The sequence below is a fragment of the Aquarana catesbeiana genome, linkage group LG03 (genome assembly GCF_042186555.1).
Source record: "Aquarana catesbeiana isolate 2022-GZ linkage group LG03, ASM4218655v1, whole genome shotgun sequence".
NCBI classification, from domain to species: domain Eukaryota; kingdom Metazoa; phylum Chordata; class Amphibia; order Anura; family Ranidae; genus Aquarana; species Aquarana catesbeiana.
In genome coordinates this window covers 644,543,243-644,558,251 of record NC_133326.1, presented here as the reverse complement: position 1 = coordinate 644,558,251, position 15,009 = coordinate 644,543,243, and the positions used below count along the sequence as shown (strand labels likewise).

Here is a 15,009-nt window from a genome sequence, read left to right as displayed (position 1 = left end):
TAGCTGTTCAAACACATACGCTCCCAGTGGCCTTTCAGGACTGCTGTGGGAGAAACGCATCTGACATCTAGGGCCCTGTCCCTTTAGATTCTCCTTAGTTCTTTCAAATGCTAACACTATTCAGTGGGTAAACAATGCCCACTTAGGCATCGTCCCTGTCTCATTAACATGCCAAGTCCCAGAATGCTCAGCGGCCCACTGGATGACACTTATGTGTCTCTCCTCAATGTCAATTTCTCCTCCAAGGAAGGGCAGATGTTGGCAGGCACTGATTTGGTTAGCTTTGCGCAGTGGCAGTATCATAGCCAATGAGGTTCAACTGAGGCGTGATTATTGCTAATTGCTTCTCGGCCCTTTGGCTAAGATCGAATCTAGTATCTGTTCTTATCAGTTTCCAGGAGGTGGCGCTTGCTTCTGTCCCTGATCTATGGCGAGATAGAGATGGGATTGCGGTTGCTATGCAAAACCTGCTGGAGTGAAGGTAACCCGGAGCGGTTTGTAGCTGAAAGGGAAGCCTTCTGATGGGGACGGAGAACCATTCGGTCTTGGCGGAGGGTCGGGATCCTGGCCTTCTGGCCTGGATTGGGGCAGCTCTAGCTCTGGACAGTTATTTGGGAGAGAACGCTGGCTCCCCTTGCTCCCACCGGGGGAGCGGCCAGTATTTCCCAAATGTAATTAGGTAGGAGGGACGGAACGACGGTGAAGCCTGATGGCAAGGGCTCTCTCCAAGCTTCCAGAACACCATACCTTTCTGCCTGGGGTGGGGGCTGCTGTGGTCTGGGCTGTGGGTCAGGGCTTTTTCGAAAAGCCAGTGGTGAATGTGCCCCTGAAGTGGCAGTTCAGGGGTGCCGTATGGTCACGGTGTGAAAGCACTTGATTTTATGGCACCATGGTCACTTCACCACAACACATGTTTTTCGCACCTGCCTCTTGGGCCGGGCCTTTTGGCCAGGACCAGGGGAAATTTTTATGCCTGGCCGGAGGGCCGGCCATTGTATAGCACAATGGCCACTTTCACTCTCCCATCTCACTATCTTCCCCACTCTTTCTTTTACCCCTGTTTGTCACCTTTTTGTCCTTTTTTTGGTTGTTTTGTATACACGTTTGTCACTGTGTGGCGAGTAGGGTGTGGGTCCTCGGGCCTACTCTGAAAGTCTTGGGAGGGGGTGGACATAGGCCTTTTGGCTTGGTTCACCCTCTCCTTTGAGGGGTCTCTCTTCGGGAGAGCCCCACTGTACTTGGGTTGGTCTGCTTCGGCAGTCCTTCCAGTTGTGGGGGTCCGCCTGGTTTCGGCCGGATGGACCCTTTGTCTGAGTACCTCAGTCCCTGTCTGGAGCCTAACGCCCCGGGGGATCAGGGTAAGGTCCTTCCCTAGTGGAGGACTCTGTACACCCGTTGCACTTTTTTGTGTTTCACTCTCTATGTGTGGGCACTTTTTTTTGGCACCGGGTGGAAGTTTTTGAGGTGTGTTTTGCACGCCACTGGCTTTTCGATAGAGTGATTATTGCTAATTGAAAACTTTTCCCAATACCCCGCCACGATGACTTGAAATACAGTCAGCACTGGCAATTTTTGAGAGTCTCTGAGGAGACTGAGCAATGTGTTTTCAACAGCAGATAAGTGACGGCTTCTTACATGCAGACTGAGATGCGTTAGAGTTGAGAAAGTGAGTCACGGGCCCATTGACACCATAGAGAGCTTTTGTGTCATCACGCAGCCTGGGTAGAACAATCAGTGATTGGCACGCGCCGCTCGTTCTTCACTTGCCTGTAATCCAGAGTGGACTCTACCTCGTTTTTTTGCCTGGGTTTCTTCTGCTGGACCTGGCAACATGAGGCTCAAGGTGAACTGTCTTTATTTGTAACCCAGTCACTGATTAAGAATACTGGAAGCGTGTTGGTCCAGGGTTAAGGAAGCCTTTCGGGCGGTGTCTTTTTGCAAGGCCCTTGTTTCCGGTCAAAGAGCATTGAACTGTAGGTAAAACTAAGGCAGAAACTTTAGGCGTTCTCCACCTGTACCGGACTGGACCCTATCTGCATGGTTGCAGGTTAGATTCTCCCTTTTATCTTCAACCTGTCCTAGAAAATTAAACGGGAGAGGACGATTGGCCAGCCTGGGCAAGCCAAATACTTGTGCTTTCAGGCACCCGGTCCCCTTGGCTGAATGGTCTTTTTCCACCATACATGTCAAGATTCAAGCAGCTTGGACCGCTATGGAGGAGGAGCTTTGAGAGCCCGGATAGCTCAGTCGGTAGAGCATCAGACTTTTAATCTGAGGGTCCAGGGTTCAAGTCCCTGTTTGGGCGGTGCCTTTCACTTACCTATGAGGCCTTTGAGCTGCCAATAGGGCAGTCTTTATGCACATCTGCCGGGAATGCTCACTGGCTCAGAGAGATGAAATGCCCTAACTTCCCCCTTTCTAGGCTCCTGGAATCTGCCAGAAATAAAGGTGGCTGAAGGTGATTGCTTGACCAACTGTTTCCCAACAACCCTTGTCTATGGCAGCTTACCTGGGCTCCAGTTCAGGCATGTTATCTAGCGAACTTTCAACAAAGGCCCCAAATCCTTCCACCTTGGTCTTTTCTCAGCAGCATAGCTGTTCAAACACATACGCTCCCAGTGGCCTTTCAGGACTGCTGTGGGAGAAACGCATCTGACATCTAGGGCCCTGTCCCTTTAGATTCTCCTTAGTTCTTTCAAATGCTAACACTATTCAGTGGGTAAACAATGCCCACTTAGGCATCGTCCCTGTCTCATTAACATGCCAAGTCCCAGAATGCTCAGCGGCCCACTGGATGACACTTATGTGTCTCTCCTCAATGTCAATTTCTCCTCCAAGGAAGGGCAGATGTTGGCAGGCACTGATTTGGTTAGCTTTGCGCAGTGGCAGTATCATAGCCAATGAGGTTCAACTGAGGCGTGATTATTGCTAATTGCTTCTCGGCCCTTTGGCTAAGATCAAATCTAGTATCTTTTCTTATCAGTTTCCAGGAGGTGGCGCTTGCTTCTGTCCCTGATCTATGGCGAGATAGAGATGGGATTGCGGTTGCTATGCAAAACCTGCTGGAGTGAAAGTAACCCGGAGCGGTTTGTAGACGAAAGGGAAGCCTTCTGATGGGGACGGAGAACCATTCGGTCTTGGCGGAGGGTCGGGATCCTGGCCTTCTGGCCTGGATTGGGGCAGCTCTAGCTCTGGACAGTTATTTGGGAGAGAACGCTGGCTCCCCTTGCTCCCACCGGGGGAGCGGCCAGTATTTCCCAAATGTAATTAGGTAGGAGGGATGGAACGACGGTGAAGCCTGATGGCAAGGGCTTTCTCCAAGCTTCCAGAACTCCATACCTTTCTGCCTGGGGTGGGGGCTGCTGTGGTCTGGGCTGTGGGTCAGGGCTTTTTCGAAAAGCCAGTGGTGAATGTGCCCCTGAAGTGGCAGTTCAGGGGTGCCGTATAGTCACGGTGTGAAAGCACTTGATTTTATGGCACCATGGTCACTTCACCACAACACACGTTTTTCGCACCTGCCTCTTGGGCCGGGCCTTTTGGCCAGGACCAGGGGAAATTTTTATGCCTGGCCGGAGGGCCGGCCATTGTATAGCACAATGGCCACTTTCACTCTCCCATCTCACTATCTTCCCCACTCTTTCTTTTACCCCTGTTTGTCACCTTTTTGTCTTTTTTTGGTTGTCTTTGTATACACGTTTTGTCACTGTGTGGCGAGTAGGGTGTGGGTCCTCGGGCCTACTCTGAAAGTCTTGGGAGGGGGTGGACATAGGCCTTTTGGCTTGGTTCGCCCTCTCCTTTGAGGGGTCTCCCTTCGGGGGAGCCCCACTGTACTTGGGTCGGTCTGCTTCGGCAGACCTTCCAGTTGTGGGGGTCCACCTGGTTTCGGCCAGATGGACCCTTTGTCTGAGTACCTCAGTCCCTGTCTGGAGCCTAACGCCCCGGGGGATCAGGGTAAGGTCCTTCCCTAGTGGAGGACTCTGTACACCCGTTGCACTTTTTTGTGTTTCACTCTCTATGTGTGGGCACTTTTTTTTGGCACCGGGTGGAAGTTTTTGAGGTGTGTTTTGCACGCCACTGGCTTTTCGATAGAGTGAGGCGTGATTATTGCTAATTGAAAACTTTTCCCAATACCCCGCCACGATGACTTGAAATACAGTCAGCACTGGCAATTTTTGAGAGTCTCTGAGGAGACTGAGCAATGTGTTTTCAACAGCAGATAAGTGACGGCTTCTTACATGCAGACTGAGATGCGTTAGAGTTGAGAAAGTGAGTCACGGGCCCATTGACACCATAGAGAGCTTTTGTGTCATCACGCAGCCTGGGTAGAACAATCAGTGATTGGCACGCGCCGCTCGTTCTTCACTTGCCTGTAATCCAGAGTGGACTCTACCTCGTTTTTTTACCTGGGTTTCTTCTGCTGGACCTGGCAACATGAGGCTCAAGGTGAACTGTCTTTATTTGTAACCCAGTCACTGATTAAGAATACTGGAAGCGTGTTGGTCCAGGGTTAAGGAAGCCTTTCGGGCGGTGTCTTTTTGCAAGGCCCTTGTTTCCGGTCAAAGAGCATTGAACTGTAGGTAAAACTAAGGCAGAAACTTTAGGCGTTCTCCACCTGTACCGGACTGGACCCTATCTGCATGGTTGCAGGTTAGATTCTCCCTTTTATCTTCAACCTGTCCTAGAAAATTAAACGGGAGAGGACGATTGGCCAGCCTGGGCAAGCCAAATACTTGTGCTTTCAGGCACCCGGTCCCCTTGGCTGAATGGTCTTTTTCCACCATACATGTCAAGATTCAAGCAGCTTGGACCGCTATGGAGGAGGAGCTTTGAGAGCCTGGATAGCTCAGTCGGTAGAGCATCAGACTTTTAATCTGAGGGTCCAGGGTTCAAGTCCCTGTTCGGGCGGTGCCTTTCACTTACCTATGAGGCCTTTGAGCTGCCAATAGGGCAGTCTTTATGCACATCTGCCGGGAATGCTCACTGGCTCAGAGAGATGAAATGTCCTAACTTCCCCCTTTCTAGGCTCCTGGAATCTGCCAGAAATAAAGGTGGCTGAAGGTGATTGCTTGACCAACTGTTTCCCAACAACCCTTGTCTATGGCAGCTTACCTGGGCTCCAGTTCAGGCATGTTATCTAGCGAACTTTCAACAAAGGCCCCAAATCCTTCCACCTTGGTCTTTTCTCAGCAGCATAGCTGTTCAAACACATACGCTCCCAGTGGCCTTTCAGGACTGCTGTGGGAGAAACGCATCTGACATCTAGGGCCCTGTCCCTTTAGATTCTCCTTAGTTCTTTCAAATGCTAACACTATTCAGTGGGTAAACAATGCCCACTTAGGCATCGTCCCTGTCTCATTAACATGCCAAGTCCCAGAATGCTCAGCGGCCCACTGGATGACACTTATGTGTCTCTCCTCAATGTCAATTTCTCCTCCAAGGAAGGGCAGATGTTGGCAGGCACTGATTTGGTTAGCTTTGCGCAGTGGCAGTATCATAGCCAATGAGGTTCAACTGAGGCGTGATTATTGCTAATTGCTTCTCGGCCTTTTGGCGAAGATCAAGTGTAGTATCTATTCTTATCAGTTTCCAGGAGGTGGCGCTTGCTTCTGTCCCTGATCTATGGCGAAATAGAGATGGGATTGCGGTTGCTATGCAAAACCTGCTGGAGTGAAGGTGACCTGGAGCGGTTTGTAGCCGAAAGGGAAGCCTTCTGATGGGGATGGAGAACCACGGGGTCTGAACCAGAGAGTCGGGACCCTGGCCTTCTGGCCTGGATTGGGGCGGATCTAGCTCCAGACAGTTATTTGGGAGAGAACGCTTACTCCTGCCTTGCAAGGGGGGGAGGGAGTGGCAAGTACTTCCCGAATGTAATTAGGAGGAGTGATGGGAGTGACGGCAGAGCCTGATGGTAAAGGGCTCTTTCCGGCTTCCTGATCTCCATATCCTTCCTGTCTGTGGTGGGGTCTGTTGTGGTCTGGGCTGGGTGGTCAGGGCTTTTTCGAAAAGCCAGTGGTGAATGTGCCCCTGAAGTGGCAGTTCAGGGGTGCCGTATAGTCACGGTGTGAAAGCACTTGATTTTATGGCACCATGGTCACTTCACCACAACACACGTTTTTCGCACCTGCCTCTTGGGCCGGGCCTTTTGGCCAGGACCAGGGGAAATTTTTATGCCTGGCCGGAGGGCCGGCCATTGTTTAGCACAATGGCCACTTTCACTCTCCCATCTCACTATCTTCCCCACTCTTTCTTTTACCCCTGTTTGTCACCTTTTTGTCTTTTTTTTGGTTGTCTTTGTATACACGTTTTGTCACTGTGTGGCGAGTAGGGTGTGGGTCCTCGGGCCTACTCTGAAAGTCTTGGGAGGGGGTGGACATAGGCCTTTTGGCTTGGTTCGCTCTCTCCTTTGAGGGGTCTCTCTTCGGGAGAGCCCCACTGTACTTGGGTTGGTCTGCTTCGGCAGTCCTTCCAGTTGTGGGGGTCCGCCTGGTTTCGGCCGGATGGACCCTTTGTCTGAGTACCTCAGTCCCTGTCTGGAGCCTAACGCCCCGGGGGATCAGGGTAAGGTCCTTCCCTAGTGGAGGACTCTGTACACCCGTTGCACGTTTTTGTGTTTCACTCTCTATGTGTGGGCACTTTTTTTTGGCACCGGGTGGAAGTTTTTGAGGTGTGTTTTGCACGCCACTGGCTTTTCGATAGAGTGATTATTGCTAATTGAAAACTTTTCCCAATACCCCGCCACGATGACTTGAAATACAGTCAGCACTGGCAATTTTTGAGAGTCTCTGAGGAGACTGAGCAATGTGTTTTCAACAGCAGATAAGTGACGGCTTCTTACATGCAGACTGAGATGCGTTAGAGTTGAGAAAGTGAGTCACGGGCCCATTGACACCATAGAGAGCTTTTGTGTCATCACGCAGCCTGGGTAGAACAATCAGTGATTGACACGCGCCGCTCGTTCTTCACTTGCCTGTAATCCAGAGTGGACTCTACCTCGTTTTTTTGCCTGGGTTTCTTCTGCTGGACCTGGCAACATGAGGCTCAAGGTGAACTGTCTTTATTTGTAACCCAGTCACTGATTAAGAATACTGGAAGCGTGTTGGTCCAGGGTTAAGGAAGCCTTTCGGGCGGTGTCTTTTTGCAAGGCCCTTGTTTCCGGTCAAAGAGCATTGAACTGTAGGTAAAACTAAGGCAGAAACTTTAGGCGTTCTCCACCTGTACCGGACTGGATCCTATCTGCATGGTTGCAGGTTAGATTCTCCCTTTTATCTTCAACCTGTCCTAGAAAATTAAATGGGAGAGGACGATTGGCCAGCCTGGGCAAGCCAAATACTTGTGCTTTCAGGCACCCGGTCCCCTTGGCTGAATGGTCTTTTTCCACCATACATGTCAAGATTCAAGCAGCTTGGACCGCTATGGAGGAGGAGCTTCGAGAGCCCGGATAGCTCAGTCGGTAGAGCATCAGACTTTTAATCTGAGGGTCCAGGGTTCAAGTCCCTGTTCGGGCGGTGCCTTTCACTTACCTATGAGGCCTTTGAGCTGCCAATAGGGCAGTCTTTATGCACATCTGCCGGGAATGCTCACTGGCTCAGAGAGATGAAATGTCCTAACTTCCCCCTTTCTAGGCTCCTGGAATCTGCCAGAAATAAAGGTGGCTGAAGGTGATTGCTTGACCAACTGTTTCCCAACAACCCTTGTCTATGGCAGCTTACCTGGGCTCCAGTTCAGGCATGTTATCTAGCGAACTTTCAACAAAGGCCCCAAATCCTTCCACCTTGGTCTTTTCTCAGCAGCATAGCTGTTCAAACACATACGCTCCCAGTGGCCTTTCAGGACTGCTGTGGGAGAAACGCATCTGACATCTAGGGCCCTGTCCCTTTACATTCTCCTTAGTTCTTTCAAATGCTAACACTATTCAGTGGGTAAACAATGCCCACTTAGGCATCGTCCCTGTCTCATTAACATGCCAAGTCCCAGAATGCTCAGCGGCCCACTGGATGACACTTATGTGTCTCTCCTCAATGTCAATTTCTCCTCCAAGGAAGGGCAGATGTTGGCAGGCACTGATTTGGTTAGCTTTGCGCAGTGGCAGTATCATAGCCAATGAGGTTCAACTGAGGAGTGATTATTGCTAATTGAAAACTTTTCCCAATACCCCGCCACGATGACTTGAAATACAGTCAGCACTGGCAATTTTTGAGAGTCTCTGAGGAGACTGAGCAATGTGTTTTCAACAGCAGATAAGTGACGGCTTCTTACATGCAGACTGAGATGCGTTAGAGTTGAGAAAGTGAGTCACGGGCCCATTGACACCATAGAGAGCTTTTGTGTCATCACGCAGCCTGGGTAGAACAATCAGTGATTGGCACGCGCCGCTCGTTCTTCACTTGCCTGTAATCCAGAGTGGACTCTACCTCGTTTTTTTGCCTGGGTTTCTTCTGCTGGACCTGGCAACATGAGGCTCAAGGTGAACTGTCTTTATTTGTAACCCAGTCACTGATTAAGAATACTGGAAGCGTGTTGGTCCAGGGTTAAGGAAGCCTTTCGGGCGGTGTCTTTTTGCAAGGCCCTTGTTTCCGGTCAAAGAGCATTGAACTGTAGGTAAAACTAAGGCAGAAACTTTAGGCGTTCTCCACCTGTACCGGACTGGACCCTATCTGCATGGTTGCAGGTTAGATTCTCCCTTTTATCTTCAACCTGTCCTAGAAAATTAAACGGGAGAGGACGATTGGCCAGCCTGGGCAAGCCAAATACTTGTGCTTTCAGGCACCCGGTCCCCTTGGCTGAATGGTCTTTTTCCACCATACATGTCAAGATTCAAGCAGCTTGGACCGCTATGGAGGAGGAGCTTTGAGAGCCCGGATAGCTCAGTCGGTAGAGCATCAGACTTTTAATCTGAGGGTCCAGGGTTCAAGTCCCTGTTCGGGCGGTGCCTTTCACTTACCTATGAGGCCTTTGAGCTGCCAATAGGGCAGTCTTTATGCACATCTGCAGGGAATGCTCACTGGCTCAGAGAGATGAAATGTCCTAACTTCCCCCTTTCTAGGCTCCTGGAATCTGCCAGAAATAAAGGTGGCTGAAGGTGATTGCTTGACCAACTGTTTCCCAACAACCCTTGTCTATGGCAGCTTACCTGGGCTCCAGTTCAGGCATGTTATCTAGCGAACTTTCAACAAAGGCCCCAAATCCTTCCACCTTGGTCTTTTCTCAGCAGCATAGCTGTTCAAACACATACGCTCCCAGTGGCCTTTCAGGACTGCTGTGGGAGAAACGCATCTGACATCTAGGGCCCTGTCCCTTTAGATTCTCCTTAGTTCTTTCAAATGCTAACACTATTCAGTGGGTAAACAATGCCCACTTAGGCATCGTCCCTGTCTCATTAACATGCCAAGTCCCAGAATGCTCAGCGGCCCACTGGATGACACTTATGTGTCTCTCCTCAATGTCAATTTCTCCTCCAAGGAAGGGCAGATGTTGGCAGGCACTGATTTGGTTAGCTTTGCGCAGTGGCAGTATCATAGCCAATGAGGTTCAACTGAGGCGTGATTATTGCTAATTGCTTCTCGGCCTTTTGGCGAAGATCAAGTGTAGTATCTGTTCTTATCAGTTTCCAGGAGGTGGCGCTTGCTTCTGTCCCTGATCTATGGCGAGATAGAGATGGGATTGCGGTTGCTATGCAAAACCTGCTGGAGTGAAGGTAACCCGGAGCGGTTTGTAGCCGAAAGGGAAGCCTTCTGATGGGGACGGAGAACCATTCGGTCTTGGCGGAGGGTCGGGATCCTGGCCTTCTGGCCTGGATTGGGGCAGCTCTAGCTCTGGACAGTTATTTGGGAGAGAACGCTGGCTCCCCTTGCTCCCACCGGGGGAGCGGCCAGTATTTCCCAAATGTAATTAGGTAGGAGGGACGGAACGACGGTGAAGCCTGATGGCAAGGGCTCTCTCCAAGCTTCCAGAACTCCATACCTTTCTGCCTGGGGTGGGGGCTGCTGTGGTCTGGGCTGTGGGTCAGGGCTTTTTCGAAAAGCCAGTGGTGAATGTGCCCCTGAAGTGGCAGTTCAGGGGTGCCGTATAGTCACGGTGTGAAAGCACTTGATTTTATGGCACCATGGTCACTTCACCACAACACATGTTTTTCGCACCTGCCTCTTGGGCCGGGCCTTTTGGCCAGGACCAGGGGAAATTTTTATGCCTGGCCGGAGGGCCGGCCATTGTATAGCACAATGGCCACTTTCACTCTCCCATCTCACTATCTTCCCCACTCTTTCTTTTACCCCTGTTTGTCACCTTTTTGTCTTTTTTTGGTTGTCTTTGTATACACGTTTTGTCACTGTGTGGCGAGTAGGGTGTGGGTCCTCGGGCCTACTCTGAAAGTCTTGGGAGGGGGTGGACATAGGCCTTTTGGCTTGGTTCGCCCTCTCCTTTGAGGGGTCTCCCTTCGGGGGAGCCCCACTGTACTTGGGTCGGTCTGCTTCGGCAGACCTTCCAGTTGTGGGGGTCCACCTGGTTTCGGCCAGATGGACCCTTTGTCTGAGTACCTCAGTCCCTGTCTGGAGCCTAACGCCCCGGGGGATCAGGGTAAGGTCCTTCCCTAGTGGAGGACTCTGTACACCCGTTGCACTTTTTTGTGTTTCACTCTCTATGTGTGGGCACTTTTTTTTGGCACCGGGTGGAAGTTTTTGAGGTGTGTTTTGCACGCCACTGGCTTTTCGATAGAGTGATTATTGCTAATTGCTTCTCGGCCCTTTGGCTAAGATCAAATCTAGTATCTGTTCTTATCAGTTTCCAGGAGGTGGCGCTTGCTTCTGTCCCTGATCTATGGCGAGATAGAGATGGGATTGCGGTTGCTATGCAAAACCTGCTGGAGTGAAGGTAACCCGGAGCGGTTTGTAGCCGAAAGGGAAGCCTTCTGATGGGGACGGAGAACCATTCGGTCTTGGCGGAGGGTCGGGATCCTGGCCTTCTGGCCTGGATTGGGGCAGCTCTAGCTCTGGACAGTTATTTGGGAGAGAACGCTGGCTCCCCTTGCTCCCACCGGGGGAGCGGCCAGTATTTCCCAAATGTAATTAGGTAGGAGGGATGGAACGACGGTGAAGCCTGATGGCAAGGGCTCTCTCCAAGCTTCCAGAACTCCATACCTTTCTGCCTGGGGTGGGGGCTGCTGTGGTCTGGGCTGTGGGTCAGGGCTTTTTCGAAAAGCCAGTGATGAATGTGCCCCTGAAGTGGCAGTTCAGGGGTGCCGTATAGTCACGGTGTGAAAGCACTTGATTTTATGGCACCATGGTCACTTCACCACAACACACGTTTTTCGCACCTGCCTCTTGGGCCGGGCCTTTTGGCCAGGACCAGGGGAAATTTTTATGCCTGGCCGGAGGGCCGGCCATTGTATAGCACAATGGCCACTTTCACTCTCCCATCTCACTATCTTCCCCACTCTTTCTTTTACCCCTGTTTGTCACCTTTTTGTCCTTTTTTTGGTTGTTTTGTATCCACGTTTGTCACTGTGTGGCGAGTAGGGTGTGGGTCCTCGGGCCTACTCTGAAAGTCTTGGGAGGGGGTGGACATAGGCCTTTTGGCTTGGTTCGCCCTCTCCTTTGAGGGGTCTCTCTTCGGGAGAGCCCCACTGTACTTGGGTTGGTCTGCTTCGGCAGTCCTTCCAGTTGTGGGGGTCCGCCTGGTTTCGGCCAGATGGACCCTTTGTCTGAGTACCTCAGTCCCTGTCCGGAGCCTAACGCCCCGGGGGATCAGGGTAAGGTCCTTCCCTAGTGGAGGACTCTGTACACCCGTTGCACGTTTTTGTGTTTCACTCTCTATGTGTGGGCACTTTTTTTTGGCACCGGGTGGAAGTTTTTGAGGTGTGTTTTGCACGCCACTGGCTTTTCGATAGAGTGATTATTGCTAATTGAAAACTTTTCCCAATACCCCGCCACGATGACTTGAAATACAGTCAGCACTGGCAATTTTTGAGAGTCTCTGAGGAGACTGAGCAATGTGTTTTCAACAGCAGATAAGTGACGGCTTCTTACATGCAGACTGAGATGCGTTAGAGTTGAGAAAGTGAGTCACGGGCCCATTGACACCATAGAGAGCTTTTGTGTCATCACGCAGCCTGGGTAGAACAATCAGTGATTGGCACGCGCCGCTCGTTCTTCACTTGCCTGTAATCCAGAGTGGACTCTACCTCGTTTTTTTGCCTGGGTTTCTTCTGCTGGACCTGGCAACATGAGGCTCAAGGTGAACTGTCTTTATTTGTAACCCAGTCACTGATTAAGAATACTGGAAGCGTGTTGGTCCAGGGTTAAGGAAGCCTTTCGGGCGGTGTCTTTTTGCAAGGCCCTTGTTTCCGGTCAAAGAGCATTGAACTGTAGGTAAAACTAAGGCAGAAACTTTAGGCGTTCTCCACCTGTACCGGACTGGACCCTATCTGCATGGTTGCAGGTTAGATTCTCCCTTTTATCTTCAACCTGTCCTAGAAAATTAAACGGGAGAGGACGATTGGCCAGCCTGGGCAAGCCAAATACTTGTGCTTTCAGGCACCCGGTCCCCTTGGCTGAATGGTCTTTTTCCACCATACATGTCAAGATTCAAGCAGCTTGGACCGCTATGGAGGAGGAGCTTTGAGAGCCCGGATAGCTCAGTCGGTAGAGCATCAGACTTTTAATCTGAGGGTCCAGGGTTCAAGTCCCTGTTCGGGCGGTGCCTTTCACTTACCTATGAGGCCTTTGAGCTGCCAATAGGGCAGTCTTTATGCACATCTGCCGGGAATGCTCACTGGCTCAGAGAGATGAAATGCCCTAACTTCCCCCTTTCTAGGCTCCTGGAATCTGCCAGAAATAAAGGTGGCTGAAGGTGATTGCTTGACCAACTGTTTCCCAACAACCCTTGTCTATGGCAGCTTACCTGGGCTCCAGTTCAGGCATGTTATCTAGCGAACTTTCAACAAAGGCCCCAAATCCTTCCACCTTGGTCTTTTCTCAGCAGCATAGCTGTTCAAACACATACGCTCCCAGTGGCCTTTCAGGACTGCTGTGGGAGAAACGCATCTGACATCTAGGGCCCTGTCCCTTTAGATTCTCCTTAGTTCTTTCAAATGCTAACACTATTCAGTGGGTAAACAATGCCCACTTAGGCATCGTCCCTGTCTCATTAACATGCCAAGTCCCAGAATGCTCAGCGGCCCACTGGATGACACTTATGTGTCTCTCCTCAATGTCAATTTCTCCTCCAAGGAAGGGCAGATGTTGGCAGGCACTGATTCGGTTAGCTTTGCGCAGTGGCAGTATCATAGCCAATGAGGTTCAACTGAGGCGTAATTATTGCTAATTGAAAACTTTTCCCAATACCCCGCCACGATGACTTGAAATACAGTCAGCACTGGCAATTTTTGAGAGTCTCTGAGGAGACTGAGCAATGTGTTTTCAACAGCAGATAAGTGACGGCTTCTTACATGCAGACTGAGATGCGTTAGAGTTGAGAAAGTGAGTCACGGGCCCATTGACACCATAGAGAGCTTTTGTGTCATCACGCAGCCTGGGTAGAACAATCAGTGATTGGCACGCGCCGCTCGTTCTTCACTTGCCTGTAATCCAGAGTGGACTCTACCTCGTTTTTTTGCCTGGGTTTCTTCTGCTGGACCTGGCAACATGAGGCTCAAGGTGAACTGTCTTTATTTGTAACCCAGTCACTGATTAAGAATACTGGAAGCGTGTTGGTCCAGGGTTAAGGAAGCCTTTCGGGCGGTGTCTTTTTGCAAGGCCCTTGTTTCCGGTCAAAGAGCATTGAACTGTAGGTAAAACTAAGGCAGAAACTTTAGGCGTTCTCCACCTGTACCGGACTGGACCCTATCTGCATGGTTGCAGGTTAGATTCTCCCTTTTATCTTCAACCTGTCCTAGAAAATTAAACGGGAGAGGACGATTGGCCAGCCTGGGCAAGCCAAATACTTGTGCTTTCAGGCACCCGGTCCCCTTGGCTGAATGGTCTTTTTCCACCATACATGTCAAGATTCAAGCAGCTTGGACCGCTATGGAGGAGGAGCTTTGAGAGCCCGGATAGCTCAGTCGGTAGAGCATCAGACTTTTAATCTGAGGGTCCAGGGTTCAAGTCCCTGTTCGGGCGGTGCCTTTCACTTACCTATGAGGCCTTTGAGCTGCCAATAAGGCAGTCTTTATGCACATCTGCCGGGAATGCTCACTGGCTCAGAGAGATGAAATGTCCTAACTTCCCCCTTTCTAGGCTCCTGGAATCTGCCAGAAATAAAGGTGGCTGAAGGTGATTGCTTGACCAACTGTTTCCCAACAACCCTTGTCTATGGCAGCTTACCTGGGCTCCAGTTCAGGCATGTTATCTAGCGAACTTTCAACAAAGGCCCCAAATCCTTCCACCTTGGTCTTTTCTCAGCAGCATAGCTGTTCAAACACATATGCTCCCAGTGGCCTTTCAGGACTGCTGTGAGAGAAACGCATCTGACAGGAGAATCTAGGGCCCTGTCCCTTTAGATTCTCCTTAGTTCTTTCAAATGCTAACACTATTCAGTGGGTAAACAATGCCCACTTAGGCATCGTCCCTGTCTCATTAACATGCCAAGTCCCAGAATGCTCAGCGGCCCACTGGATGACACTTATGTGTCTCTCCTCAATGTCAATTTCTCCTCCAAGGAAGGGCAGATGTTGGCAGGCACTGATTTGGTTAGCTTTGCGCAGTGGCAGTATCATAGCCAATGAGGTTCAACTGAGGCGTGATTATTGCTAATTGAAAACTTTTCCCAATACCCCGCCACGATGACTTGAAATACAGTCAGTACTGGCAATTTTTGAGAGTCTCTGAGGAGACTGAGCAATGTGTTTTCAACAGCAGATAAGTGACGGCTTCTTACATGCAGACTGAGATGCGTTAGAGTTGAGAAAGTGAGTCACGGGCCCATTGACACCATAGAGAGCTTTTGTGTCATCACGCAGCCTGGGTAGAACAATCAGTGATTGGCACGCGCCGCTCGTTCTTCACTTGCCTGTAATCC

General features: G+C 50.6%; 8 non-coding genes and 8 pseudogenes across 8 annotated transcripts; all 16 read left to right on the top strand.

The window, feature by feature from the left end:
- Nucleotides 1–279: 279 nt before the first annotated feature.
- Nucleotides 280–344, top strand: LOC141135403 (U4 spliceosomal RNA; annotated as a pseudogene).
- Nucleotides 345–1,469: 1,125 nt separating this feature from the next.
- LOC141135546 (U4 spliceosomal RNA) lies at nucleotides 1,470–1,591 on the top strand (annotated as a pseudogene).
- A 1,280-nt stretch (nucleotides 1,592–2,871) lies between these two features.
- Nucleotides 2,872–2,936, top strand: LOC141135386 (U4 spliceosomal RNA; annotated as a pseudogene).
- A 1,112-nt stretch (nucleotides 2,937–4,048) lies between these two features.
- On the top strand, nucleotides 4,049–4,191 carry LOC141135301 (U4 spliceosomal RNA). The gene has a single exon (XR_012243572.1). It is a non-coding gene; the product is annotated as a U4 spliceosomal RNA (small nuclear RNA).
- Nucleotides 4,192–5,471: 1,280 nt separating this feature from the next.
- On the top strand, nucleotides 5,472–5,536 carry LOC141135319 (U4 spliceosomal RNA; annotated as a pseudogene).
- A 1,133-nt stretch (nucleotides 5,537–6,669) lies between these two features.
- Nucleotides 6,670–6,791, top strand: LOC141135545 (U4 spliceosomal RNA; annotated as a pseudogene).
- A 641-nt stretch (nucleotides 6,792–7,432) lies between these two features.
- On the top strand, nucleotides 7,433–7,505 carry TRNAK-UUU (transfer RNA lysine (anticodon UUU)). Its single transcript has one exon. It is a non-coding gene; the product is annotated as a tRNA-Lys (tRNA).
- Nucleotides 7,506–8,071: 566 nt separating this feature from the next.
- Nucleotides 8,072–8,212, top strand: LOC141135270 (U4 spliceosomal RNA). The gene has a single exon (XR_012243551.1). It is a non-coding gene; the product is annotated as a U4 spliceosomal RNA (small nuclear RNA).
- Nucleotides 8,213–8,853: 641 nt separating this feature from the next.
- On the top strand, nucleotides 8,854–8,926 carry TRNAK-UUU (transfer RNA lysine (anticodon UUU)). The gene has a single exon. It is a non-coding gene; the product is annotated as a tRNA-Lys (tRNA).
- Nucleotides 8,927–9,492: 566 nt separating this feature from the next.
- LOC141135402 (U4 spliceosomal RNA) lies at nucleotides 9,493–9,557 on the top strand (annotated as a pseudogene).
- A 1,167-nt stretch (nucleotides 9,558–10,724) lies between these two features.
- LOC141135941 (U2 spliceosomal RNA) lies at nucleotides 10,725–10,857 on the top strand (annotated as a pseudogene).
- A 997-nt stretch (nucleotides 10,858–11,854) lies between these two features.
- On the top strand, nucleotides 11,855–11,976 carry LOC141135544 (U4 spliceosomal RNA; annotated as a pseudogene).
- A 641-nt stretch (nucleotides 11,977–12,617) lies between these two features.
- Nucleotides 12,618–12,690, top strand: TRNAK-UUU (transfer RNA lysine (anticodon UUU)). The gene has a single exon. It is a non-coding gene; the product is annotated as a tRNA-Lys (tRNA).
- Nucleotides 12,691–13,256: 566 nt separating this feature from the next.
- Nucleotides 13,257–13,397, top strand: LOC141135265 (U4 spliceosomal RNA). Its single transcript, XR_012243546.1, has one exon. It is a non-coding gene; the product is annotated as a U4 spliceosomal RNA (small nuclear RNA).
- Nucleotides 13,398–14,038: 641 nt separating this feature from the next.
- Nucleotides 14,039–14,111, top strand: TRNAK-UUU (transfer RNA lysine (anticodon UUU)). The gene has a single exon. It is a non-coding gene; the product is annotated as a tRNA-Lys (tRNA).
- A 572-nt stretch (nucleotides 14,112–14,683) lies between these two features.
- LOC141135232 (U4 spliceosomal RNA) lies at nucleotides 14,684–14,824 on the top strand. Its single transcript, XR_012243514.1, has one exon. It is a non-coding gene; the product is annotated as a U4 spliceosomal RNA (small nuclear RNA).
- Nucleotides 14,825–15,009: the final 185 nt, after the last annotated feature.